General features: G+C 38.6%; 1 protein-coding gene across 1 annotated transcript in view; it reads left to right on the top strand.

Moving 5' to 3' along the window:
* LOC146855235 (cadherin-related family member 4-like) overlaps nt 1-27,662 on the top strand; it is a 767,858-nt gene that overhangs the window by 159,471 nt on the left and 580,725 nt on the right. The gene's annotated exons all lie outside the window — the stretch shown is intronic.

Below are 27,662 nucleotides of genomic sequence, written 5' to 3'. Positions count from 1 at the left end.
GTTAAGTGGGCGCGCACGCCTCGAATGGCGTAAAGTAACTTAGCATTTAAAAAACCGTACAAATTCACTGAAAAAACCATAGGTTTCACACACGTTATAGTTAGGAATTAGCATTTAAAAAACCTTGCAAATTCACTGAAAAAACCATAGGTTTCACACATGTTATAGTTAGCGAAAATTTTACTGATAAAAAACCAGTGAAATTGCCCCGTTATAGTTAGTGCTGGCAACTATAACTCACGCGACCGCAATCTTCTGCTGATGACATATGTGTCTTTATGAAAAAAAAATATTTGTAATATATGTATAGCTAAAAATGTATGGAAGAAGACATGGGCAAATAAGTGTCTAAATACAGTATTAGCATCAGCAGAGGATTGCGGTCGCGTGAGTTATAGTTGCCAGCACTAACTATAACGGGGCAATTTCACTGGTTTTTTATCAGTAAAATTTCCGCTAACTATAACATGTGTGAAACCTATGGTTTTTTCAGTGAATATATATATATATATATATATATATATATATAAATATATAAACATATATATAAATATATTTATTTTATATATTTATAATTTTTTTATATTATATATATATATATATATATATATATATATATATATATATATATGCAATTACTTGAACTCCTCGAACCTCCGCTGCAGGACAGCGGCAGCAGCAGCAGCGGCGAACAGAGGAAAACAGACCCCGATTACTGGCAGGAAGATTTTATTCTGCTCCTTCACTCAGTGACACGTTTCGGGCACAGCCGGGCCCTTGATCACACACTGGCAACAGGCTGCCAATACAATTTAAATATGCAAGGTGAGTTTACTTCCTGTGTCACATGATCATAGACACGGGCAACAGACTTGTAAAAAGACAGATTACGTGAAATCACTTTGAACAATCATCATAACTATCCTAAATGCATCAAAATTGCATTTAATTGTTTGTGCAACATTTCTGTATGAATACAAATGAAACAACCTAAATTGGTTAGTTCAAATTATGAAATTGAGCATGATATTAAAGCAAATACATATATAAATATATTTACAAATCAACACTGGTAATGGATAAAAAGTGTACCACATTATAAAAACTGTTAATAAATAGGATAAAAATATCGCTAATAAAACAGTATCAAATTGGTGCCACATAATCCATTTATGAGCCAGCTTAAGTCATACATAACAGCCTAAATGCTTGTAATGATGTGGTTATGGCCTGATTGTTGTTGTTGCATGTCTTGATACATCATCTGAAATAAATATAAAGTGCTACAAACTATGTGCAAAATATAGCAAACTATATCCTTTCCTCAAAATTCATCTCTTATTAGAAAAGGAATATCAACTATAAGTAAACCCCTAAAAAATCCCTAAAACATCTAAAAAGCCAAGAAATGTGCAAAATGTGCAGAAGCAGCTAAAGTTTTATAATGAGTCTCTGATACAGACAAAAAATAACCCATTGTTTACTCCTAAGAACAATTTTGGTCCCCGAAAAATATCGGGAAGGAGTAGATGTCTAAAAAATAGGGAGGTGACTAAAAGACATCAGTGCACAGAGTGTAAAATAACAGATCTCAGATTTGGTCGACACAGTAGTACAGGGCGAACAACCACATATTTCTATAATAAATTGTGCAAATCTTCTGTTGTATTTAGCCCATGTGGTGCTTTACTATCCAGTTCCAGAATGATGCGAGATTCTAATTGTCTTAGTTTCTTTTCTTTATTTCCACCCCTTCTTAGTGGGGGAATCGCATTAATTACAAAGTACGAGAGGCAGCTCAAATCGTTGTCATGTTCTCGTTTAAAATGTCTGGCTACAGGGTAAGATGAATCATTGTTGACTATAGCCCGGATATGCTGTAAGATTCTGACGTGCACCTGTAGCTTGGTACTTCCGACGTAACGCAAGCCACAGGTGCACGTCAGAACATACACAGCAAACTCAGTGCGGCAGTTATAATTCCCTTGAATGGTATATTTTTCCTCTGAAAATGGGGTGGTGTAATGAGTGGTATTGACACCAAACTTGCACGCACGACACGAGGAACACTTGAAAAAACCTTTTCTTGGTTTAAGCCACTTGCCAGTGATTCCTGTCTCTGGGCAGCTTTTTACTAGCTGACTCCTCATTGACTTTGCTCTTCTGAAAGTGATAGTAGGAATATTGGGGAGACGTGGTCCCAGTACCCCATCTGTGAGTACAATAGGCCAATTTTTCTTGATAATGGATTTGATTTTTCTCTCCTGTCTACTGTATGTTGTGATTAACCTTGGGCATGAGTCAACTTCAGTTTCGTCAGTCATTTTGACTGTCTTATGTAACAGTGTATCTCTAGGTCTGTCTTGGGACTTTACCAGGGCACGGTTCAGAATTTTATCACTGTACCCTCTTTGTCTTAATCTGTATAAGACATCATTAGTGCACTTGTCAAATTGTTCCGCCGTACTGCAGATACGTTTGATCCGCAGTATTTCACCAAACGGAATACTCTCTATCAAATGCTTGGGATGACTACTGTTAGCATGTAGGGTGCTGTTGCCTGCTGTGGACTTTCTGAATAAAGTTGTTTCAAGTTTACTATTTTCAATCAGCACTCTAACATCTAAAAACTCAATTGTAGTCGTACTGATTTGTGAGGTGAAATGCAAATTCATACAGTTGTGATTGATGGTAGAAATAAAATTAATTGCACTCTCCTCATCTCCTCTCCAAATCAGAAAAACATCATCAATATAGCGTAGCCAATATACCACATGGTTATTAAAAATTTCCCGATGTTGTTTTTTTAGGACCTGTTCCTCCCACCAGCCAACATGTAAACAAGCATAGCTGGGGGAGAAACAGGATTCCATAGCCACGCCTCTCTGCTGTTTAAAAATGTCATTCCCAAACAAAAAAAAGTTGTTATTCAGACACCAATTTATCAAATTCATTAGCATTCTGTTGTGAAGGAAAAATTCACCACCCCTGGAGTCAAGGAAATGATTAACAGCATTAAGACCATCCGTATGATTGATGCTTGTATATAGCGATTCAATGTCTAAAGCAATCAGTAGAAAATTCGTCTCCCATGTGATGTCTTTAATCTTATTTAAAAAATCTCCAGTGTCTTTTATGTAGCTGGGAAGTTTTTTCACAAAATCTTGTAGAAAAAAGTCAATGTACTGGGAAATGTGTTCACTGACACTATTGATGGCCGAAATAATTGGTCTTCCTGATACTGGTTGGGTTGATTTATGCACCTTTGGAATCAAGTACAACGTAGGTATCACAGGGAAGTCAATGTCTAAAAATGTATATTCAGATGCAGAAATAAGACCCTCCCTTTTGTATTGTAGCAATTGTTTCCTTAGTGATTCTTTGGCATGGTTGTACTCTTTGAGGTTTGATTTCCCATAGCATTCCTGATTATTCAATTGTCTCTTTGCTTCAGTAATATACTCCCTTTTTGGCCAGAGTACAATATTGCCACCTTTATCAGATGCGTTGATGATGATTTCATTATTCTTACCCAATTTGGTCATAAGTCGGTCATATTGGTTGTTCACGAAAGATGCATTCTTCGGTTTCTTCTTAGACTGTATATACAATTTTTTGATATCATCTATTACACGGTCATGGAATATATCCACTGAGTCTTTGGGCATCATAGGAATGAAGGTGCTCTTAGGTTTAAACGGCGTGATTCCCGCTCCAATTTGAGTGATTCCTGCATTGTGTAATCTGCTCTGGGTGTTGATACCATCTTCTGTGCCAGGTTGTGATGCAGATTCTCCATTACTCAATTCTTGCATAGTCAGAAGAGTCGACATGGCTACAGCTTGTAATCCTACAGAGCTTCCAGGAAAACTGTCTTGCATTGTTTGGCACTTTTCCAAACCAGTTTTCACCGTAATTTTTTTTTTAAATTTAAGTTTGCCAATGAAACAAAAAATATCAATCCTGGTATTGGCGTAATTGAAAGAACTCTCGGGACAGAAGCTGAGTCCTAGGGAAAGAAGCTGTTTTTCTGCTGTAGAAAGTTCGACACTGGACAAATTGATTATAGTTTGTTCTATTATCGCCTCTTTCTCTGTCATTGTTGTTTTTTCTTTTGTGTTATTTTTCCGGCATTTCCGTCTTGCTTTTCTTCTGGCATTTCTTTTCTTTCGTTTGGTTGATTGTTCCGATTCCTCGGTCTCAACGTGTGGCGCCTGTCGATAACTAAAAAATCAACCTCTTCTCCCAGGCTCAAAACACCTCCATCCATGTTTCTGGCCAAGATGTCTCCTTCAGAGCCAGAATCGCTTGTTAGGGATTCGCCATCTGTCCCTGAGGCTTCATTATCTTTATTCATATCCATGTGGGCGGGCTGAGGAATCTTGCCAACACGTCTGTCTTCAAAGCGTAGTTTTTTGGCATGTTCGAATTTTCTCGCAAATGTGTATATTTGCCCTTGTTGATAATCCATTAAATCACGAGCAAATTTAAACACTTTGCGTTTCTTGATTTTATCCTCATGTTTTAAAAGTCTCTCAGCTATTTCTGAACTGGTTTTAGTGATGTACTCCTTTAATTCAGATTTAGCCAATTCCTCATTGATTTGCTCCATATCTTTGAGTAATTTTTGTCTGTCAATGGCTGCATATTTAATCAGAATTTTCACAAGGTTCATTGAAGCGATCAGATTGCTCTCACCCCATTCCTTGAGCATCTCCGGGTTAGGCTCCTCAAAACTGGGTGCTAATAGAATTCTGAGTCCACGAGGGACTCTGCCTGCTTCTTCGTATTTGGTAAGGGATTTGTGCTCCCACCATTTGGTAGTCTCACTCCTCATTTTTTTCTCTAAATTTTTCAATAGGCCTTTGACATCTTTGTCAGCATCTACTACATTATCGTGCATGCTTCTTGCGCCTGCAGTTACAATTGGCAGATTCCCAAACAATACATCTGCCGCTGCTTCTCGTTCTCTGTCTGTATTGGCAGACATGCTCTCGAGTGAAGGTAATTTAAAATGTGGTTGGCGTCCGCCGCCCACGCATACACTGCCGTTATTGAATCACCTGCGCACCAATGCCGAGTAACTCACCAACAGGAACCACGTAATGGCGAGTCCTCCGACCCGACCTCCGACGTCCCGCGGTTGGTGTCACCGATTTCAGCTGCTGCAGGGGGCTGCCGTCAAATATTCCTCTCCGGAATTTCTCTTCAAGTGTTGGGTGTGGACGGCTGCCAACTCGAAGGGAGGGGGCCCGTTACCAGAAGCAACCTACTTCCGCAATATCAAATGCAATTACTTGAACTCCTCGAACCTCCGCTGCAGGACAGCGGCAGCAGCAGCAGCGGCGAACAGAGGAAAACGGACCCCGATTACTGGCAGGAAGATTGTATTCTGCTCCTTCACTCAGTGACGCGTTTCGGGCACAGCCGGGCCCTTGATCACACACTGGCAACAGGCTGCCAATACAATTTAAATATGCAAGGTGAGTTTACTTCCTGTGTCACATGATCATAGACACAGGCAACAGACTTGTAAAAAGACAGATTACGTGAAATCACTTTGAACAATCATCATAACTATCTTAAATGCATCAAAAAATTGCTTGATTGTTTGTGCAACATTTCTGTATGAATACAAATGAAACAACCTAAATTGGTTAGTTCAAATTATGAAATTGAGCATGATATTAAAGCAAATACATATATAAATATATTTACAAATCAACACTGGTGATGGATAAAAAGTGTACCACATTATAAAAACTGTTGATAAATAGGATAAAAATATCGCTAATAAAACAGTATCAAATTGGTGCCACATAATCCATTTATGAGACAGTGATGTCATCAGTGATGTCATTTGAGATGTCATCAGTGATGTCATGAGTGATGTCACTGACCATGTCATGAGTGATGTAATATGTGACGTCATCAGCAGTGGATTGCGGGCGTGCGAGTTATAGTTAGCTGAACTAACTATAACGGGGGAATTTCATTGGTTTTTTACGAGTGAAATGTCCAGCTAACTATAACATGTGTGAAACCTATGGTTTTTTCAGTGAATTTGCAAGGTTTTATAAATGCTAATTCCTAACTATAACGTGTGTGAAACCTATGGTTTTTCAGTGAATATATATATATATATATATATATATATATATATATATATATATATATATATATTTACTTAAAAAAACATAGGTTTCACACATGTTATAGTTAGCTGTACATTTCACTCGTAAAAAACCAATGAAATTCCACGTTATAGTTAGATCAGGTAACTATAACTTGCGCGCCCACAATAAACTGCTCATGACGTCACATATTACATCACTCATGACATGGTCAGTGACATCACTCATGACATCAATGATGACATCTGAAATTACACATTGTGGATTGCGGTCGCGCAAGTTATAGTTACCTGATCTAACTATAACGTGGAATTTCATTGGTTTTTTACGAGAGAAATGTACAGCTAACTATAACATGTGTGAAACCTATGGATTTTTTAAGTGAATTTGCAAGGTTTTGTAAATGATAATTCCTAACTATAACGTGTGTGAAACCTATGGTTTTTTCAGTGAATTTGTACGTTTTTTTAAATGCTAAGTTATGTTTTTTTTTTTTTGTTTTTTTCTGGTTTGTCACTGTGCGCACACCCTGCGCGCACGGTGCGCTTCGCGCACCGAGCGCCCACGTTGCGCTGTCCATGCCGTGTGCCCCTCGCCTTTTTTTACAAAGTAACATTTGGTTTTTTCTCCCTTGTGGGTCCTTTAATTTATTTAATAAATGTGATTGTTACTTCTTCTTTTTTTTTTTTTTTTTTTTTGCCGTGCGCGTACGGTAAGCTTACCGTACGCGCACTCCGCGATTTTTTTTTTAAATTATTAAATGTATTTTTCGTACTTTTGGGTCCTTCTTGGACCCCCTGACAAACACTAGGGGGTCTGCAACTCTCTTCGTTGCCCCCTTTTCACGTTCCCCACCTTTGTTTCTCAGTGCGAGAGACAGAAAATGGCGGCCGACACTTCCTGATTTCGACCGATTCGAATGTTTACAGTCATGTAACCACCAATCAGAATTGAGCTTGCGCACGGCACCGTACGCGTACAGTAAGCTTACGGTAAGCGCACGGAGCGCGCTTACAGATATATATATTGATTTACATGCTATTTTCTCAGGACCTACTGAACAGATTTACACCAGACCTACAAAAGGCACATCCTTGACCTGAGGACTACCTCTCTGCCAAATTTCAAGTAATTCTGTTCAGCCGTTCGGGCTGTAGCTCGGACTAAAGGTCCTATAGGAAAATGCATGGGGAAAATGCGTTTTGGGACCCCCCTTTTTCCTCAGCCCCCGCTTGACGAATCCCCCCGAGACTTTCAGGGTAGGAGCGGAGCGTAGCGCCCCATTAGTTTTGAAAATTTCGTGAGGATTCGTCGACCGGCGTCAAAGTTATTCAAAATAGAATTTTGAGATTTCCTATGGAAACACGGTCCTAACTATAACTATCTACTGGCGACCGCCAGTAGATAATATATATATATAATATATATATATATATTATCTACTGGCGGTCGCCAGTAGATAGTTATAGTTAGGACCGTGTTTCCATAGGAAATCTCAAAATTCTATTTTGAATGACTTTGGCGCCGGTTGACGAATCCTTGCGAATTTTTCAAAACTAATGGGGCGCACCTCTCAGCTCCTACCCTGAAAGTCTTGGGGGATTCGTCAAGCGGGGGCCGAGAGAAAAGGGGGGTCCCAAAACGCGTTTTCCCGATGCATTTTTCCATAGGACCTTTAGTCGAAGGTACAGCCCGAACGGCTGAACAGAATTACAAGAAATTTGAAAGAGAGGTAGTCCTCAGGTCAGGGAAGTGCCTTTTGCAGGTCTGGTGTCAATCTGTTTAGTAGTTCCTGAGAAAATAGCATTTAAAAGCGTATAAATATCTATAAGCGCGTACCGTGCGCGCACCGTAAGCGCACGGTGCACGCACCCTAACGTGCGCGAGCGAAATTCTGATTGGTTGTCTGGAAACCTTCGAATCGGTCGAAATCAGGAAGTGTAGGCCGCCATTTTGTCTGTCACACTGAAAAGGAAAGGTGAAGAACGTGAACAGGGGGCAGGGTAGGGAGTTCCTGTCCCCCTAGCCTTTGTCAGGGGGTCACAGTGGGACCCCGAAAGGCCAAAAAAAAGATTTACATTTTTTTTTTTAAATCGCGGGGTGCGCGCACCATGCGTGCACGGAAAAAATATTTTTAAAAAAAAGATTTAAAAAAGAAAATTAGGTGTTTAGATATTAGGTGGCTCTAAAAAGAGCCGTTGTGTTTATTGAGTGTTTTTTGGTACCTACAAGTAAGTACCGATGCAGAGTCTAAAGTTCAAGAGGAAGACTCTGTTCCCTTCATCATTGAAATATACACCATCTCCTCTATAAATGCCATGCATGTTGTAACACAAGTTGTTGTGGTATATAGAACCCATACCATAGTCTCTGAGGAAAGCAGAAACAGACTTATTGACGTGCTTTCTTGCTTTGTCAATCTGCAGACAATGTTGGTTGGACCGGTTCCACTTTTGCCTTTGGCATATATTAGAATATACAAAGGCAGTTTGTGGAAAAAGTGACATCAATTGCACAAAGGTGTCCTTAATAAGCATTTCCCGACCTACCCCAGTTAAAGTGCCTAGGTCATTTCCACCACAGTGCACAATAATAAGGTTAGGCTGTGGGAGATGTAGAAAGGTTTTCACCAAAGGCATTAATTGGTGCCACTTTAACCCTCTCTGACCAATCCATTTAATGTCTACATTTGGCAAAGCAAGGTCTTTCACAATACCTCTTTTTTCTGCAAACTTTTCACACCAGAAAACATAGCTGTGACCTATAATCCACACTGTGAACATCTTCCAAGGAGATCTGGATGCACTCAGAAGGTGTCTTTCATTAGAATGGCAATATGAAATGAAAGATAGTTGTAAAATGGAGGCATACATACTTTTTTTAATGAAAAGAACTCATTGGCTGTTTCAAACCATTCTACACTAAAAACTAGGCTGTATGTTTACAATTATAAAAGCATGTTTTGTATTGGTTGTGAAAAATGTGTTCTAACAGAACATTAGTTTGGATTTGCTGTTAGGTTTGAAAAGTCAAGCACTCTTGCTCTTTGGATTTGAAACATTGTGTGCTGAACTTCTGACCTCTCTGCTCACACCAGTGTTCCATGACCTGTTGCTATGGTAGCAGGCAGAAGTAATGTTGGGGGTAGGGATCATTTGGAAAGGGTTGAAATTTGCAACCAATAGAAATGTGTGTTTCCATTTGAAAATATGTGGGAAACACTGTGATTTGAAGTTAACATGTATATGTGGGAAAAAAGAGAGGGAAACATTGCCATTTACTGGTTCTGCTGAGAGGTGTACAGTTCAGAGATTCTGGCTCTGATAATCTGCTGTGTTAGTGCCACATTTCTTTCTCAACTAACTACTTTTAAAGGTGAGTTAGGAATTTGAGAGGGGATGTATGTGGTGTATTTTGATATAAATAAAAGAAATGTGATTCTTCTTTTAAAGCTGTGTTTTACATTTTATGTTAAGGAAGATATTTAACTGCCTTGAACTTGTACGATATTATGGAGTATGTCTTCACCATAATTTAAGGTGTTCTGGTATCACCCAGCAATACTGTTTTGTGCCTAGAATCACACCATGAGTCTGTCTGCACACAGGAATTGTTCTCAGAGATTTAATTTGTGTTGCTCTTGCTCTGTTAGACTTGCACTCGCAGGAAAGGGGCAGCTTGTTTTCTTGAACTGTGATGGTTAGCATTCAGCAGAAATCACTCTCTCACAAATCGAGGCAAATGCTAACACATTTGAAAATAGCATGGTACATTTTCCTCCCACTTTTAAAGTTGTGTTTTACATTTTATGTTGAGGAAGATATTTAACTGCCTTGAACTTGTAAGATATTATGGAGTATGTCTTCACCATAATTTAAGGTGTTCTGGTAACACCCAGCAATACTGTTTGTGCCTAGAATCACACCATGAGTCTGTCTGCACACAGGAATTGTTCTCAGAGATTTAATTCGTGTTGCTCTTGCTCTGTTAGACTTGCACTCGCAGGAAAGGGGCAGCTTGTTTTCTTGAACTGTGATGGTTAGCATTCAGCAGAAATCACTCTCTCACAAATGAGAGGCAAATGCTAACACATTTGAAATTAGCATGGTACATTTTCCTTCCACTTTTAAAATTCTGTTTGACATTTTATGTTTGGGAAGATATTTAAGTGCCTTGAACATGTCAGATATTATGGAGTATGTCTTCACCATAAGTTAAGGTGTACTGGTATCTCCCAGCAGTACTGTTTTGTGCCTAGAATCACACCATGAGTCTGTCTGCACACAGGAATTGTTCTCAGAGATTTAATTTGTGTTGCTCTTGCTCTGTTAGACTTGCACTCGCAGGAAAGGGGCAGCTTGTTTTCTTGAACTGTGATGGTTAGACTTCAGCAGAAATCACTCTCTCACAAATTGAGGCAAATGCTAATACATTTGAAATTAGCATGGTACATTTTCCTTCCACTTTTAAAATTGTGTTTGACATTTTATGTTTTGGAAGATATTTAAGTGCCTTGAACATGTCAGATAATAAGGAGTATATCTTCACCATAAGTTAAGGTGTACTGGTATCACCCAGCAGTACTGTTTTGTGCCTAGAATAACACCATGAGTCTGTCTGCACACAGGAATTGTTCTCAGAGATTAAATTTGTGTGGCTCTTGCTCTGTTAGACTTGCACTCGCAGGAAAGGGGCAGCTTGTTTTCTTGAACTGTGATGGTTAGCATTCAGCAGAAAACACTCTCTCACAAATGAGAGGCAAATGCTAACACATTTGAAATTAGCATGGTACATTTTCCTTCCACTTTTAAAGTTGTGTTTGACATTTTATGTTTTGGAAGATATTTAAGTGCCTTGAACATGTCAGATATTATGGAGTATGTCTTCACCATTAAGTTAAAGTGTACTGGTATCACCCAGCAGTACTGTTCTGTGCCTAGAATCACACCATGAGTCTGTCTGCACACAGGAATTGTTCTCAGAGATTTAATTTGTGTTGCTCTTGCTCTGTTAGACTTGCACTCACAGGAAAGGGGCAGCTTGTTTTCTTGAACTGTGATGGTTAGCATTCAGCAGAAATCACTCTCTCACAAATAAGAGGCAAATGCTAACATTTGAAATTAGCATGGTACATTTTCCTTCCACTTTTAAAGTTGTGTTAGACATTTTATGTTTTGGAAGATATTTAAGTGCCTTGAACATGTCAGATATTATGGAGTATGTCTTCACCATAAGTTAAGGTGTACTAGTATCACCCAGCAGTACTGTTTTGTGCCTAGAATCACACCATGAGTCTGTCTGCACACAAGAATTCTTCTCAGAGATTTAATTTGTGTTGCTCTTGCTCTGTGAGACTTGCACTCGCAGGAAAGGGGCAGCTTGTTTTCTTGAACTGTGATGGTTAGCATTCAGCAGAAATCACTCTCTCACAAATGAGAGGCAAATGCTAGCACATTTGAAATTAGCATGGTACATTTTCCTTCCACTTTTAAAATTCTGTTTGACATTTTATGTTTTGGAAGATATTTAAGTGCCTTGAACATGTCAGATATTATGGAGTATGTCTTCACCATGAGTTAAGGTGTACTGGTATCTCCCAGCAGTACTGTTTTGTGCCTAGAATCACACCATGAGTCTGTCTGCACACAGGAATTGTTCTCAGAGATTTAATTTGTGTTGTTCTTGCTCTGTTAGACTTGCACTCGCAGGAAAGGGGCAGCTTGTTTTCTTGAACTGTGATGGTTAGACTTCAGCAGAAATCACTCTCTCACAAATCGAGGCAAATGCTAACACATTTGAAATTAGCATGGTACATTTTCCTTCCACTTTTAAAATTGTGTTTGACATTTTATGTTTTGGAAGATATTTAAGTGCCTTGAACATGTCAGATAATAAGGAGTATATCTTCACCATAAGTTAAGGTGTACTGGTATCACCCAGCAGTACTGTTTTGTGGCTAGAATAACACCATGAGTCTGTCTGCACACGGGAATTGTTCTCAGAGATTAAATTTGTGTTGCTCTTGCTCTGTTAGACTTGCACTCGCAGGAAAGGGGCAGCTTGTTTTCTTGAACTGTGATGGTTAGCATTCAGCAGAAAACACTCTCTCACAAATGAGAGGCAAATGCTAACACATTTGAAATTAGCATGGTACATTTTCCTTCCACTTTTAAAGTTGTGTTTGACATTTTATGTTTTGGAAGATATTTAAGTGCCTTGAACATGTCAGATATTATGGAGTATGTCTTCACCATTAAGTTAAAGTGTACTGGTATCACCCAGCAGTACTGTTTTGTGCCTAGAATCACACCATGAGTCTGTCTGCACACAGGAATTGTTCTCAGAGATTTAATTCGTGTTGCTCTTGCTCTGTTAGACTTGCACTCACAGGAAAGGGGCAGCTTGTTTTCTTGAACTGTGATGGTTAGCATTCATCAGAAATCACTCTCTCACAAATAAGAGGCAAATGCTAACACATTTGAAATTAGCATGGTACATTTTCCTTCCACTTTTAAAGTTGTGTTAGACATTTTATGCTTTGGAAGATATTTAAGTGCCTTGAACATGTCAGATATTATGGAGTATGTCTTCACCACAAGTTAAGGTGTACTGGTATCACCCAGCAGTACTGTTTTGTGCCTAGAATCACACCATGAGTCTGTCTGCACACAAGAATTCTTCTCAGAGATTTAATTCGTGTTGCTCTTGCTCTGTGAGACTTGCACTCGCAGGAAAGGGGCAGCTTGTTTTCTTGAAATGTGATGGTTTGCATTCATCAGAAAACACTCTCTCACAAATGAGAGGCAAATGCTAACACATTTGAAATTAGCATGGTACATTTTCCTTCCACTTTTAAAGTTGTGTTAGACATTCTATGTTTTGGAAGATATTTAAGTGCCTTGAACATGTCAGATATTATGGAGTATGTCTTCACCATAAGTTAAGGTGTACTTGTATCACCCAGCACTACTGTTTTGTGCCTAGAATCACACCATGAGTCTGTCTGCACACAAGAATTCTTCTCAGAGATTTAATTCGTGTTGCTCTTGCTCTGTTAGACTTGCACTCGCAGGAAAGGGGCAGCTTGTTTTCTTGAAATGTGATGGCTTGCATTCAGCAGAAAATACTCTCTCACAAATTAGAGGCAAATGCTAACACATTTGAAATTAGCATGGTACATTTTCCTTCCACTTTTAAAGTTGTGTTAGACATTTTATGTTAAGGAAGATATTTAAGTGCCTTGAACATGTCAGATATTATGGAGTATGTCTTCACCATAATTTAAGGTGTACTGGTATCACCCAGCACATTTAAAATTAGCATGGTACATTTTCCTTCCACTCCCGCAATGGGTGAGGTAGATCCTACATGTTCAAAACTCCAATTAACCCTTACCACACATGTACTCTTACATACATCTTAGCAGTCTTCATGCAGTTGTGCAAGCGTCCATGCAGATCTCTCTTGCACCTGACAATACACAGTCTCTAGAAGCACGCTCTTAGCACACAGGCAGGTGCTTCTCCTGCATTCCCATGCTTACTACTCAGCTCTGTGCAGTATTTCAGATAGCAGTGTGTAATGCTGACACCTTCAACGTCACCAAGGCTCATTTCCTTTGCTCTACTCTAATCACTCACCCTGTAACACATGCTGATGGTCTCAAGTAGCTGTTAGGACATGTGCTCTTTTCTGCCTCTCTAAAATATAAGGAAAATGTGTCAGGCTGCCATAGTAATTATCACTTACTCTACCACAGTAGTAAATGTGCTTTGAAATTGCCAAACAAAAATCGTTTTGTGCCTAGACTCACACCATGAGTCTGTGTGCACACAGGAATTGATGTTAGAGATTTAATACGTGTTGGTTTTGTTCTGTCAGACTTGCAGTTGTAGGAAAGGGACAGCTCATATGATAGGATTTGAAAAGCTCAAATTAAAAATCATAATGTATTAAAATTACATAAAGGTATTTTTTTTTTTGTTTCTTTCAGGTATTGCTGAACAACAGTGAAATTAATTAAAGATGCCTATAAAGTCAAGAAAGAGAAAAGAACAGCAACAACATCTATATTTGAAGACAACTGGACAAAAAAAATCAGGTGAAGAACGTCATGTTGGAAAGAAGAAAAAGTCTTCTGGTAAGCAGACTAAGGATTTTTTTACAAAATATCTTCAAACAAAGAAAAAATGTTAAAAATAAATCCACTGCAAATAGTGTTTCAAGTACAAAACAACGACAGAAAATACTAAAAGCTAATGTAGAATCAGAAGTAAGAAAGAGTGACTTGACACGAAAAATAGATTTTAAAAACATTCGTCGAAAAATGTTTCAGAGGAGAGTGATGTTAAATTTGCTAAAGGATGTGAAAAAATATAAGAAGAAAACCAAATTTTATAAAAAACAAGAAATATATTGAAACAATTGTTGCAAAGGCTTTGGAAATAAAAAGAAAACTATTCATTTTAATTTTGAACAGGATGCGTAGATTAGAAAAATTAGTCAAAGCAATGAAGTCACAAAGCAAAAGGAAAAGAGTAGTGAAAAAAAATAACTTTTGTAAAGTGTTCTTAGGAGAATGGAAGCCTAGTTCAAGTACTGAACCATTTTTTAATGAAGAGAGTTATCTTCAAAGTAATAGTTTGTTGCATGCAGTTGACACCAATGGTCTAGCTTATGAAGTTAAAGATGGTTGTGTAATGGAAAAGGAGAAAATGGTTCCAAGAAATGAGGAAGAAGTGTTAGCTGATGAGGTTATGGGGAGACGTCCTAAAGCCCCAGTGTACACTTGGACTTGTAGTAGTATTTGCACTGTGCGACAGGAATCTATTGATAAATTACGTGACTTTCTAAGAGAATATAGTAAAAAGAGTGTTAAACAGAAGATTAAGGTGCTTCAAAGACTAGATCCATGCAGAGTGAGAGAGAATACTGGTTTGCAAGGACATTTTCTGGCTTGTCTATCTAGGAAAGTTTGTCAAAGTGTTTTTCACCATTTTAGGATGCTGGTTGTTCATCATACTGAAATGAGAAAGTTTGTGAGAACATTGTATTTTGCTAAAAGTCCAGCACTAAAGTTAAATGAGTTGAATAATGCTCTGTTCCGTGGATCTGTATCAGATGTAGTGAAGGTTACTGATGATATTCAGTTTTGTTACTTTCGTCCAGAGCAAGAAAGTGAAGGAAATTACACAGTTATTGAGGAAAATGTGGAAGAGAACGTAGAACCCACTGTTAGTAAAAATTTTGAAGATCAAATGACAAAATTTACTATCATCTCTAATGAAACACCAAATATTACTTGTATTTGTTGCCGGAGAAGTCATTATAAAATTCAAACAAGGAATGTTGATCTCTATAAAAAAAGTGAAAATGAAGATAATTATAAGTGGAAGGATTTTGCAACATATATATTTCTGGAAAATTGTTTTGATTTGGGTGAAGATCAGCGTATTGGTAAATACTGTTATAACAAGTTAGAAGACAATAGAATGCCAGAGAGAGCTGTACATAATAATTTAGAATTGGTTGATATTCCTGGAGAACTTTCTGATTTAAATACGTATGAGTCTATACTCATTCAATGTGTCCATCCGTTTCAGACCATAGTGCGTATGGAGCCCAAAACAGGTAAATTACCTCCTTCGGATTTACAAAGAGGTTTAAAAGGAAGAGTTGTCTATTTGCCATTGGATTTGAAAAAAAATATGGAAACAATTGATGCAGATAGTTTTGAAACTGAACCATTAGTTATTCTGGTTAATGTTGTGCCTACAAAGAATAAGAAAATTTGGCAGGAGCTGGTAGATGAACGAAAAGTACAAAGAGCAAATTTATATTTGAAAAGAAATAATAAATGGTATGAAACAATTTATATGGATGAAGATGAAGAAGAATTACTAGCAGACACAGGAATACCAACTGGGCAAATTGAAAAAGTGGATAAGTCAAAAGAAGAAGAAATTTATGAACATTTCAGCATACATCCTCTTCATTCTAAAGAAGTTATGGGAAACGCTATTGATCTGTTTCAGATGAAAAAAGAACAAGGAACTCCCGTGAGTGTATGGGAGGAGAGCTTGGAAGCTCGTTGTTTTCCCCAGCTGTTTCCTACAGGAAAAGGTGGATGATATGATGAACGTCCAGTACAGATTCCTGCTTCTGAGTATCGGACTACAAGATTATATGCAGAAGATCCAAGATTTCGTCAAAGTATTCCTTATTTGTTCCATCTTTTATTTGAAAGTGGCTTGTCTGCACTATCTTATGCAGTAAATCACATTTTGAAAACTGGAGTACATCTACATAATGTGTCTGCAAAGGATTTTATGAACAAAGTGCAACAGCGAGATGATCATTTGGAATCTCAATTGAATAATCTCATGGCTTGTCAGCGTGGGACTAATGAATATTGGTACCGACGCCATGGAGAATTGAAATGTATGTTACGGAATTTAGGAACTCCTACATGGTTCCTTACCCTAAGCTGTGCAGAGTACGCTTGGGATGATTTACTGGATTTTCTTCGAGAGGCAAATTCAAATATTGAAAACATCCAATACAAGACAGCAGGAGAATTGTGCTCATTGGATCCGGTTAATTTTTGCAGATATTTCAATCATAGATTTGAGGCTATGATGTCCTTCATCTGCAATAAAAAAATTCCACCTCTTGGAGAAGTTGTGGATTTCTTTTGGTGAAAAGAGTACCAAGCAAGAGGTGCTCCACATATTCATATACTGTTGTGGATCAAGGATGCACCCTAATTTGGAACAGATGCTGATGAAGCAGTTTTATCTTTTATTGAAGAATTTGCAACATGTGCTATTCCTAAAAGCACAGAAGAAAAAAACTTAAAAGAGCAAGTTTTACGTTTCCAAAGTCATCGGTGTGCAAAATACTGTCGACGAAAGTACAAGAGTAAAGATAAATTCTACACAAAATGTCGAATTGGATTTCCACTACCTGTTCTTTCAAAAGGAAGAATAAACAGTTTTATGTCAGCTGTGCGGCATACTATTACAAGGAAATCGCCGAAAAATACATACATCCTAAGAAGAAAAGAAGAGTCGAAATACATAAATGACTACAACCCAGTCATTTTATCCATGTGGAATGCTAACATGGATATTCAATATGTAGCTGACAATTCTATTGCTGTTGCTCGGTATGTCACATCTTACATCACAAAATCTGAGAAAAAGGAATTGAAAGAAATGTGGGAAGAGATTTCTCACGAGAAGACTGTCAGTAAAAAGCTATACAGTTTCAGTTTAAAGATGTTATCGCATCGAGAAATTGGATTATACGAATGTTCAGATAGGTTATCATCTGCAAGTCTGTACTCCAAATCCAGAAGAATAATTTGGGTAAGTTTAGGCCTTACAGGAATGCGAAATCGGGTACTGAAATCTATTCGAGAAATTGAATATTTAGCTGAGTACGAACCAGAAAGTACAGACATTTTAAGAACAAACATGTTGGACACATGTTACCCACAAAGAAGTCATCATCTTGAGAACATGTGTCTCTATGAAGTACTGCAGAACTACATTTTTAAACGGAATGCCACAGAAGACATCAACAATGGAAAATATAAAGTCACTGGTGAGGAAGGATGTTTGGTGAAGCAAACAAAAGGAAGTTTGATTAATCACAGGAAGCTGAGTTGCGACACTACTGACAAAAAGGAATTTTACTACTTAGCACTTTTACAGCTGTTTAAACCATGGCGTTCAGAGGATGAATCACTTGGAGATTTTCAGAGCTATGAAGATTCCTTTAATGCTTGCAAAGATACCATAGAATGCAGTACTTTCACAACTTATGTTCAAATGTTAAATGAAGAAATTGAACAAGAAGCAACAATTGCAGCTGAAGTAGCTAGAGACAGTTCTCAAAACAGTCAAAGTTCTGGGACGTTCAGTCAAGATCCTCTAGGACAACCAATCGTAGAAAATGAAGCTGCAATAGCCATGACTGAAGTGGAAACAGCTATGAATCAAGCTCAGGAAGATTTAATAAACTTACCAAATATGGAACAACAACTGAATGATGAACAACAACAAATTTATGAGGAAGTCAGAAAAAAATTTATCACGAATTACTACATGAAAAAAAAGAGTGCTCATGCACACCTTTTAAACCAATCAGAATGTATGTGAGTGGACAAGCAGGAACTGGAAAAAGTTTCTTAATTAAAGTAATTAGAAGCTACCTACAGAACAAAATGGATTCAACTTTGTCTTGTGTTGTTACTGCTCCAACTGGGTTAGGAGCGTATAACATAAAAGGAGTTACCTTACATCGTTTGCTAATGTTACCAGTAGAGCATGAGAACAAAATACAATACCACAAGCTAACAGGAGAAGCATGTTTTGAAGTTCCAAGAGTATTGAAGAAAATGAAAGTACTCATTATTGATGAGGTAAGCATGGTATTAAACTTAATGCTTGCCTTTGTGCATTTAAGAATGCAGCAAATTCTAAAGACAGACTATGACGTCTTATTTGGAGGAAAACACGTCATAGTTTTTGGGGATCTTTTGCAGCTCACTCCAGTTAAAGGACAACCAGTATTCCATACACTTACATATGAAGACACGAAAAAGTCGTTAGGAAGTATAGGAAGTATAGGTAATGTGAATATTTGAACATACTTTGAGTATAAAGAACTCATTACCAATATGAGGCAAGCCAATGATGAGGATTATGCAAATATTCTCAAAGATATCAGAATTGGACTACTCACAGAACATGGCAGAAAAGCTTTACAGAGTCGATTGCTTGTAATGTGTTTCCAAAAGAACAAATAGTTCCAGAGAAAATATACAAGAAAATTGCTGAAAAAAATACTGTAATCTGCTTAATGCCAACACTACATGAATGCTCTATATTCAATCAAGAACTTTTGAAATTGGAAAATGAAGACATTGTAAAACTGAAAGCTGTGGATAAAATACAGCATGAAGGAATAACTATTATATTGACAAGCAAATTGACAACTAAATTGGATTCTCTAGAGAAAAACATATCGAAAACAGCTGGATTGGAAAAGAATCTTTATGTATGTATGAACTGTCGAGTAATTTTAAGACGGAATTTGGATGTAGAAAAAGGTTTAGTGAACGGAGCTATGGGTAAAGTTGTGGGTTTTGTAAAGTACCAGAAAAAAGATGGAATTGAATTTTTAAAAATAAAATTTGATCAGATTGAGGAGGTTAAAGACATTTGTCGTTGTTCAGTTCGCTTCTTGCTTGTGATAGACTTATATGTACGTAGGAAGCAGTTTCTGTTTTCTCTAGCATATGCTGTAACCATTCACAAATCTTAAGGATTAACTGTAGATAGTGCTTTTGTAAACATTGGATCTAGTGTGTTTAAAGAAGGTATGGCATATGTTGCTTTGTCACACGTGAAAAAAATATCTGGTTTATTCATGATAGACTTTGATGACTCAAAAGTTAGTGCTGATGCAAACTGTGTAAAGGAGTATAATAAATTAAGAAGAAGCTATGCTCCTCATTTAGGTCAGTATCCTGTGTTTGAAAAACGTGTTGTTTGCCGGAAAAGGAAATTTGAGAATATCTGTAATGAGAATGTACAGAAGAGAAAACAAAAAGAGAGTGATGTGACTGCAAGCAAAAAGAAAAAGGACAGTGTTGAAGAGGTTGTTGGTTGTCATTTTGAAAATAGCTCTGGTGTCAACTGCTACGCAAATGTAGTGCTGAATGTTGTATTTAATCTTGAAATTTTGCAAGAGCAGATAATACTAAATCATGGAAAAAGATTCTGTTCTCTGCTGAGTCTCCGTTATGAGAAGCTGAGTAATGATAAAACTAAAATAGAAAGTGCTTTTGATGTTAGAAATCTTGATGTATGTTCTGGATGTACACAGTTTACACAAGATGTCCAGCAAGATGCACAGGAATTTTTAATTTATATGCCTATGGTACTGGAAGATGAAGGGGTAGAAATAGAAAATATATTTGGTGTCTCATATAAATGGGAACATTGTTGTGAAAACTGTATGAACACATGCAGCAGTAATGTTGATTCTGAAAGGTTCATATATTTAACATTACCAGAGAGTAAATCAGTGACTTTTAGTAAATTAGTTAAAGATGCTAATCACAACATGGAATGTTCTCAATGTAAATCAGACATGTTATCAACATTATTTTTAAATAAATATGGACAGTATGTAATTTTAATGATGCAACGTTGTAGAGCAGATGTAACTAAATTAGAAACGTTACTAAAGAAGTTTGTAGGAAATCAATTATCAATATCAGGTAAAACGTTTGTTGCAGTTGCAATAATTTTTCATGATGGACGTTCTATAACTTCTGGTCATTACACAGTTTATCTTAAATGTGAAAAAGGATGGACACTGTGTAATGATTCTCAATTGATTTTCAAGCAACGTTTGCCTTATGATTTACCAAATTGTTACTTAATTTTTCTAAAACCAAAATTTTAGATACAAATTCCAGCATCTGAAGAAACCATTATTTCAATTTTATAGGATTACCATTGGATATTTCAATTAAAAAGGATTTTAAAATTACCATTTGGCCTCATGGAAAGGTAACTGTTTCTATTGTGGACTTCTTTGACAGATATTATTTTGGTGTACGTACTTAAGCAGCAAGATTTACAGACGTTATTTATTGCAAATAGTTATTGTTCTTAGAAGATATTTTTAATATATTTGTGACATTTCTATCAAGGTCTGTTTTAGTGAGAAGAGATTCAGGGCTTTTTTTAAACAATCTTTCAGATTGGTTTTTTTTTTTTGCCCGCTGTTAAATGATGAAAACAATTGATATCACTATTTGAAGTGAAATTCAATACATTCTGAAAACAGCAAAAAAAGGGCAAAAAATTGCTTTGTTAAATATGAAAAAACATGTACTGTTTAAGAAAGTGTATTGTTGAATATTAATACTTTTTTCCTTTTTTTCCAGATCTTGAAAGTAAATTTAGGAAATGTAATCCATTTAATTTAAAACAAAGGTGGAGAACATGGAAAGGGGGCAGGGTAGAGACTTCCTGACCCCCTAGTCTTTGTCAGGGAGTCTCTGAAGGATCACAAAGGTTGAAAAAAACGATTAATTTTTTATTTTTTTTAAAACCGTGCGCGCACGGTAAAAAAAAACGAAAAAAAGTTTTAAAAACAAGTTTTTGTGTTTAGATTTTAGGTGGCTCTAAAAAGAGCCCTTGTGTTAATGTAGGGACAGAGGAACAGAAAAACGAAAACATTAAAAAAACTATGGCCGGGTGCATGAGTGCTGCTCTATCTTCCTCTCAATGAGATCAATACTGGTTTCACCAAGAGAAATAAGAGCATGACAGTCAATGCACCGTGTATACAGCCTCCGAAAAGCAGGGCGTATATCCAGAGGTAAAGAAGTAGGTGAAGGCGCCACCGCAGATGAAGTGCTCGGCTGAGCTGCCAATGATGTGCTCGGCTGAGCTGCTGCGGATGTGCTCGGCTGAGCTGCTGGAGAGTTTTCACTAGCGGCTCGAGCAAAAGCCACAGGATGTACTCCTTCAACGTGCCTTAACATCGTGTGAATACTAAAAGAGTATTTCTTATTAGCATTTCCACGTGATAAGGTCCGCTTACAAATAATGCAGGTGACTTTGGGAGCATTTACCTTCTTCTGCCCCTCAGGAAAAGTGAAAAACTGCCATATGAAAGAGTCTTTCTGCTTCCTCTGCCTCTGTGGCACAAGAGTCTCCTGATCACTACTAGAAGATGGCTGCTGCTCTGCCATTGTATCACAAAAACAGATCAGCTCCTTCTCCCAGGGAATCAGAAGTAATAATGAGGGGAGTGGGTGTGTTATTGGAAGAATCTGGAACTGAAACTACTATGAACCAATGAAAAGTGTTGTTTCCTAATCACATGACTTGCCTGGGTGTGGTGTTGGAAGAATCTGGAAGTGAAAGTACTATGAACCAATGAAAAGAGTTCGTTCTTAATCACATGACTTGCCTGGGTGTGGTGTTGGAAGAATATGGAAGTGAAAGTACTATGAACCAATGAAAAGTGTTCTTTGTTAATCACATGACTTACCGTGCGCGCTGGATGCGAGCACGGCGCATGCGCGGAGCACGCGCACATGCGCGAACGTATGACGCGCGCATGCGTACACAAAGAACGTACTCATGCGTACGTAGTGCGCGCACCGAGCGCGTACGCAGCACGCGCGCATGCGCAAAAGTAGCGCGCGGAGTATGCACGACGTACGCATGCGTATGTGGAGAAAGTACGTACGCGCACAGCACCGAGCGCGTACGATGACGTAGCAATCACCATGCGCACACCGAGCGCGCACAGTAAAAACCCTTTAAAAAAATAAATAAAGAATTAAAGTGTTTATAAGTTAATAGAAGATATTAACTATGCTGTTCAACTTTATACAATCTTTTTTTAAAAAAGCAGAGCCATTCCAAATTAAAGGATAAAGGTAATCTATAACTATATACATAGGTAACTTTTTGAGAAAGAAATAAATATATTATGGCTGCAATACCGTGAATAAGCTTTATTGCGAAACGCATTGGTTAAGGCTACGATTTTGCCTGGATTAAAATTTTGAATACAGCATTCCTGGGAGTCCTGGATTTCTTTTCGTCATTTTCGAAAAGCAGCGTTTTGGATATATATATATATATATATATATATATATATATATATATATATATATATATATATATTCACAGAAAAAAACATAGGTTTCAGGGGTGTTATAGTTAGCTGCCCATTTCACTCGTACAAAACCATAGAAATTCCTCCGTTATAGTTAGTTCTGCTAGCTATAACTCATGCGCCCACAATGCACTACTGATGATGTCACATATTGCATCATTCATGACATGGTCAGTGACATCACAAAAAATGTATGTTCCAAAATGATATGTATGTGTCTTTAATATACATATTAAGGCAAGAGATTATGTAAGATATTCATCAAAATAATATATTTGTACTTATAAGAAACTTATATTATTTTTAAATATATTTTCGCGAAGTCGGGTGCGCGCGTCGTGAGTGCAGAAAACCAGGTCAGCAGTGCTGCTGTAGAGCCAGAGAACCAGGTCAGCAGAGCTGCTCTAGAGCCTAAGAACTAGGTCAGCAGAGCTGCTCTAGAGTCAGAGAACCAGGTCAGCAGAGCTGCTGTAGAGCCAGAGAAACCAGGTCAGCAGAGCTGCTTTAGAGGGAGAGAACCAGGTCAGCAGAGCTGCTTTAGAGCCAGAGAACCAGGCCAGCAGAGCTGCTTTAGAGCCAGAGAACCAGGTTAGCAGAGCTGCTTTAGAGCCAGAGAACCAGGTCAGCAGAGCTACTCTAGAGCCAGAGAACCAAATCAGCAGAGCTGCTTTAGAGCCATAGAACCAGGGTAGCAGAGATGCTTTAGAGCCAGAGAACCAGGTCAGTAGAGCTGGTCTAGAGCCTAAGAACCAGGTCAACAGAGCTGCTCTAGAGCCAGAGAACCAGGTCAGCAGAGCTGCTGCAGAGCCAGAGAAACCAGGTCAGTAGAGCTGCTTTAGAGGGAGAGAACGAGGTCAGCAGAGCTTCTATAGAGCCAGTGAACCATGTCAGCAGAACTGTTTCAGAGCCATAGAACTGGGTCAACGGAGCTGCTTTAGAGCCAGAGAACCAGGTCTGCAGAGCTGTTGTAGAGCCAGAGAACTAGATCAGCAGAGCTGCTCTGTAGCATAAGAACTAGAGGGCAGATTTACAAGCCTCTTGCGCCTCTTTTCCGTCACTTTTAACATGGGAAAAGTGACGCATAAGTGACGCAAGGGGCTCGTAAATCTGCCCCTAGGTCAGAAGAGCTGCTCTAGAGCCAGAGAACCAGGTCAGCAGACCTGCTGTAGAGCCAGAGAAACCAGGTCAGCAGAGCTGCTTTAGAGAGAGAGAACCAGGTCAGCAGAGCTGCTTTAGAGCCAGAGAACCAGGTCAGCAGAGCTGCTCTAGCTGGCACTGACTGACTGACACTGACTGACTGACACTGACTGATTGACACTGACTGACACTGATTGACACTGACTGACACTGACTGACTGACACTGATTGACTGACACTGACTGACTGACACTGATTGACTGACACTGATTGACTGACACTGACAGACTGACTGACACTGACTGACTGACATTGACTGACATTGACTGACACTGACTGACTACTCTCTACTACTCTACTACTGACTCTCCACTACTCTACTACTCTCTCTCTACTACTCACTCTCTACTACTCACTCTCTACTACTCACTCTCTACTACTCTACTACTCTCTACTACTCACTCTCTACTACTCACTCTCAACTACTCACTCTCTACTACTCTACTACTCACTCTCTACTACTCACTCACTACTACTCTCTACTACTCACTCTCTACTACTCACTCTCTACTACTCACGCTCTACTACTCTCTACTACTCACTCTCTACTACTCTCTACTATTCACTCTCTACTACTCACTCTCTACTACTCACTCTACTACTTTCTACTACTCTCTACCACTCACTCTCTACTACTCTACTACTCACTCTCTACTACTCTCTACTACTCACTCGCTACTACTCTCTACTACTCACTCTCTACTACACTCTCTACTACTCTCTCTCTACTACTCACTCTCTACTATTCACTCTCTACTACTCACTCTCTACTACTCTCTACTACTCACTCTACTACTCTCTGCTGCTCTCTAGCACTCACTCTCTACTACTCTACTACTCTCTCTCTACTACTCACTCTCTACTACTCTCTCTCTACTACTCTCTACTACTCTCTACTACTCACTCTCTACTACTCACTCTACTACTCTATACTACTCACTCTCTACTACTCTCTCTCTACTACTCACTCTCTACTATTCACTCTCTACTACTCACTCTCTACTACTTGGTCTCTACTACTCACTCTCCACTACTCACTCTCTACTACTCGCTCTCTACTACTCTCTACTACTCACTCTCTACTACTCACTCTCTACTACTCTCTACTACTCTCTCTGCTACTCACTCTCTACTACTCACTCTCTACTACTCTACTACTCTCTACTACTCGCTCTACTACTCACTCTCTACTATTCTCTACTACTCACTCTACTACTCTCTCCTACTCTCTACCACTCACTCTCTACTACTCTACTACTCACTCTCTACTACTCTCTCTCTACTACTCACTCTCTACTACTCACTCTACTACTCTCTATTACTCACTCTGTACTACTCACTCTCTACTACTCACTCTCTACTACTCTCTACTGCTCACTCTCCACTACTGATTCTCTACTACTCGCTCTCAACTACTCTCTACTACTAACTCTACTACTCACTCTCTACGACTCTACTACTCTCTCTACTTCTCACTCTCTACTACTCTCTCTACTACTCACTCTCTACTACTCACTCTCTACTACACACTCTCTACTACTTGCTCTCTGCTACTCGCTCTCTACTACTCTCTAGTACTCACTCTAATACTCACTCTCTACTACTCTCCACTACTCACTCTCTACTACTCCACTACTCTCTACTACTCACTCTCTACTACTCACGCTCTACTACTCTACTACTCTCTACTACTCTCTCTCTACTACTTACTCTCTACTACTCACTCTCTACTACTCTCTCTACCACTCTCTACTACTCACTCTCTACTACTCTCTCTCTACTATTCTCTACTACTCACTCTGCTACTCACTCTCTACCACTCTCTACTACTCACTCTCTACTACTCTCTACTACTCACTCTCTACTACTCTCTCTCTACTACTCACTCTCTACTATTCACTCTCTACTACTCACTCTCTACTACTCTCTACTACTCACTCTACTACTCTCTGCTGCTCTCTAGCACTCACTCTCTACTACTCTATTACTCTCTCTCTACTACTCACTCTCTACTACTCTCTCTCTACTACTCTCTACTACTCTCTACTACTCACTCTCTACTACTCAATCTACTACTCTATACTAATCACTCTCTACTACTCTCTCTACTACTCACTCTCTACTATTCACTCTCTACTACTCACTCTCTACTACTTGCTCTCTACTACTCACTCTCCACTACTCACTCTCTACTACTCGCTCTCTACTACTCTCTACTACTCACTCTCTACTACTCACTCTCTACTACTCTCTACTACTCTCTCTGCTACTCACTCTCTACTACTCACTCTCTACTACTCTACTACTCTTTACTCCTACTCTCTACCACTCACTCTCTACTACTCTACTACTCACTCTCTACTACTCTCTCTCTACTACTCACTCTCTACTACTCACTCTACTACTCTCTACTACTCACTCTGTACTACTCACTCTCTACTACTCACTCTCTACTACTCTCTACTGCTCACTCTCCACTACTGATTCTCTACTACTCGCTCTCATCTACTCTCTACTACTCACTCTACTACTCACTCTCTACTACTCTACTACTCTCTCTACTTCTCACTCTCTACTACTCTCTCTACTACTCGCTCTCTACTACTCACTCTCTACTACACACTCTCTACTACTTGCTCTCTGCTACTCGCTCTCTACTACTCTCTAGTACTCACTCTAATACTCACTCTCTACTACTCTCTACTACTCACTCTCTACTACTCCACTACTCTCTACTACTCACTCTCTACTACTCACGCTCTACTACTCTACTACTCTCTACTACTCTCTCTCTACTACTCACTCTCTACTACTCACTCTCTACTACTCTCTCTACCACTCTCTACTACTCACTCTCTACTACTCTCTCTCTACTATTCTCTACTACTCACTCTGCTACTCACTCTCTACCACTCTCTACTACTCACTCTCTACTACTCTCTACTACTCACTCTCTACTACTCTCTCTCTACTACTCTCTACTACTCACTCTGCTACTCACTCTCTACTACTCTCTTCTACTCACTCTCTACTACTCTCTACTACTTTCTACTACTCACTCTACTACTCACTCTCTACTACTCTCAACTACTCACTCTCTACTACTCACTCTCTACTACTCACTCTCTACTACTCACTCTACTACTCTCTACTACTCACTCTCTGATACTTTCTCTACTACTCTCTACTACTCACTCTCTACTCTCTATTACTCGCTCTCTACTCTCTACCTCTCTACCTCTCTCTCTACTACTCTCTACCTCTCTACCTCTACCTCTCTACCTCTACACCTCTACCTATACACCTCTACCTCTCTACCTTTCTGTACATGCACACATGTGCACATATATATATGCATATATATGCATATGCATTTATATATATGTATGTGTATATATACATATAAATATAATCTGCATATCTATATAAATATAAATCCATGCAAACATATACATATACATATATGCATACATATGCATGGTATGTATATGAAAGTTTGAAAAACTCTAATACAAGCAAAGCTAAAAAGCCACCTAATTCCAAACAGAATTGCTTTAACTTAAACGAGGGCGAGACCTATTGCATTTTCAATGCCTGTTTACTTTGATTCCA

Source organism: Triturus cristatus, chromosome 4_1 (assembly GCF_964204655.1).
Source record: "Triturus cristatus chromosome 4_1, aTriCri1.1, whole genome shotgun sequence".
Lineage (NCBI taxonomy): Eukaryota > Metazoa > Chordata > Amphibia > Caudata > Salamandridae > Triturus > Triturus cristatus.
The sequence above is the reverse complement of the archived record's forward strand: the minus strand, read 5'-3'. Positions and strand labels throughout refer to the sequence as shown.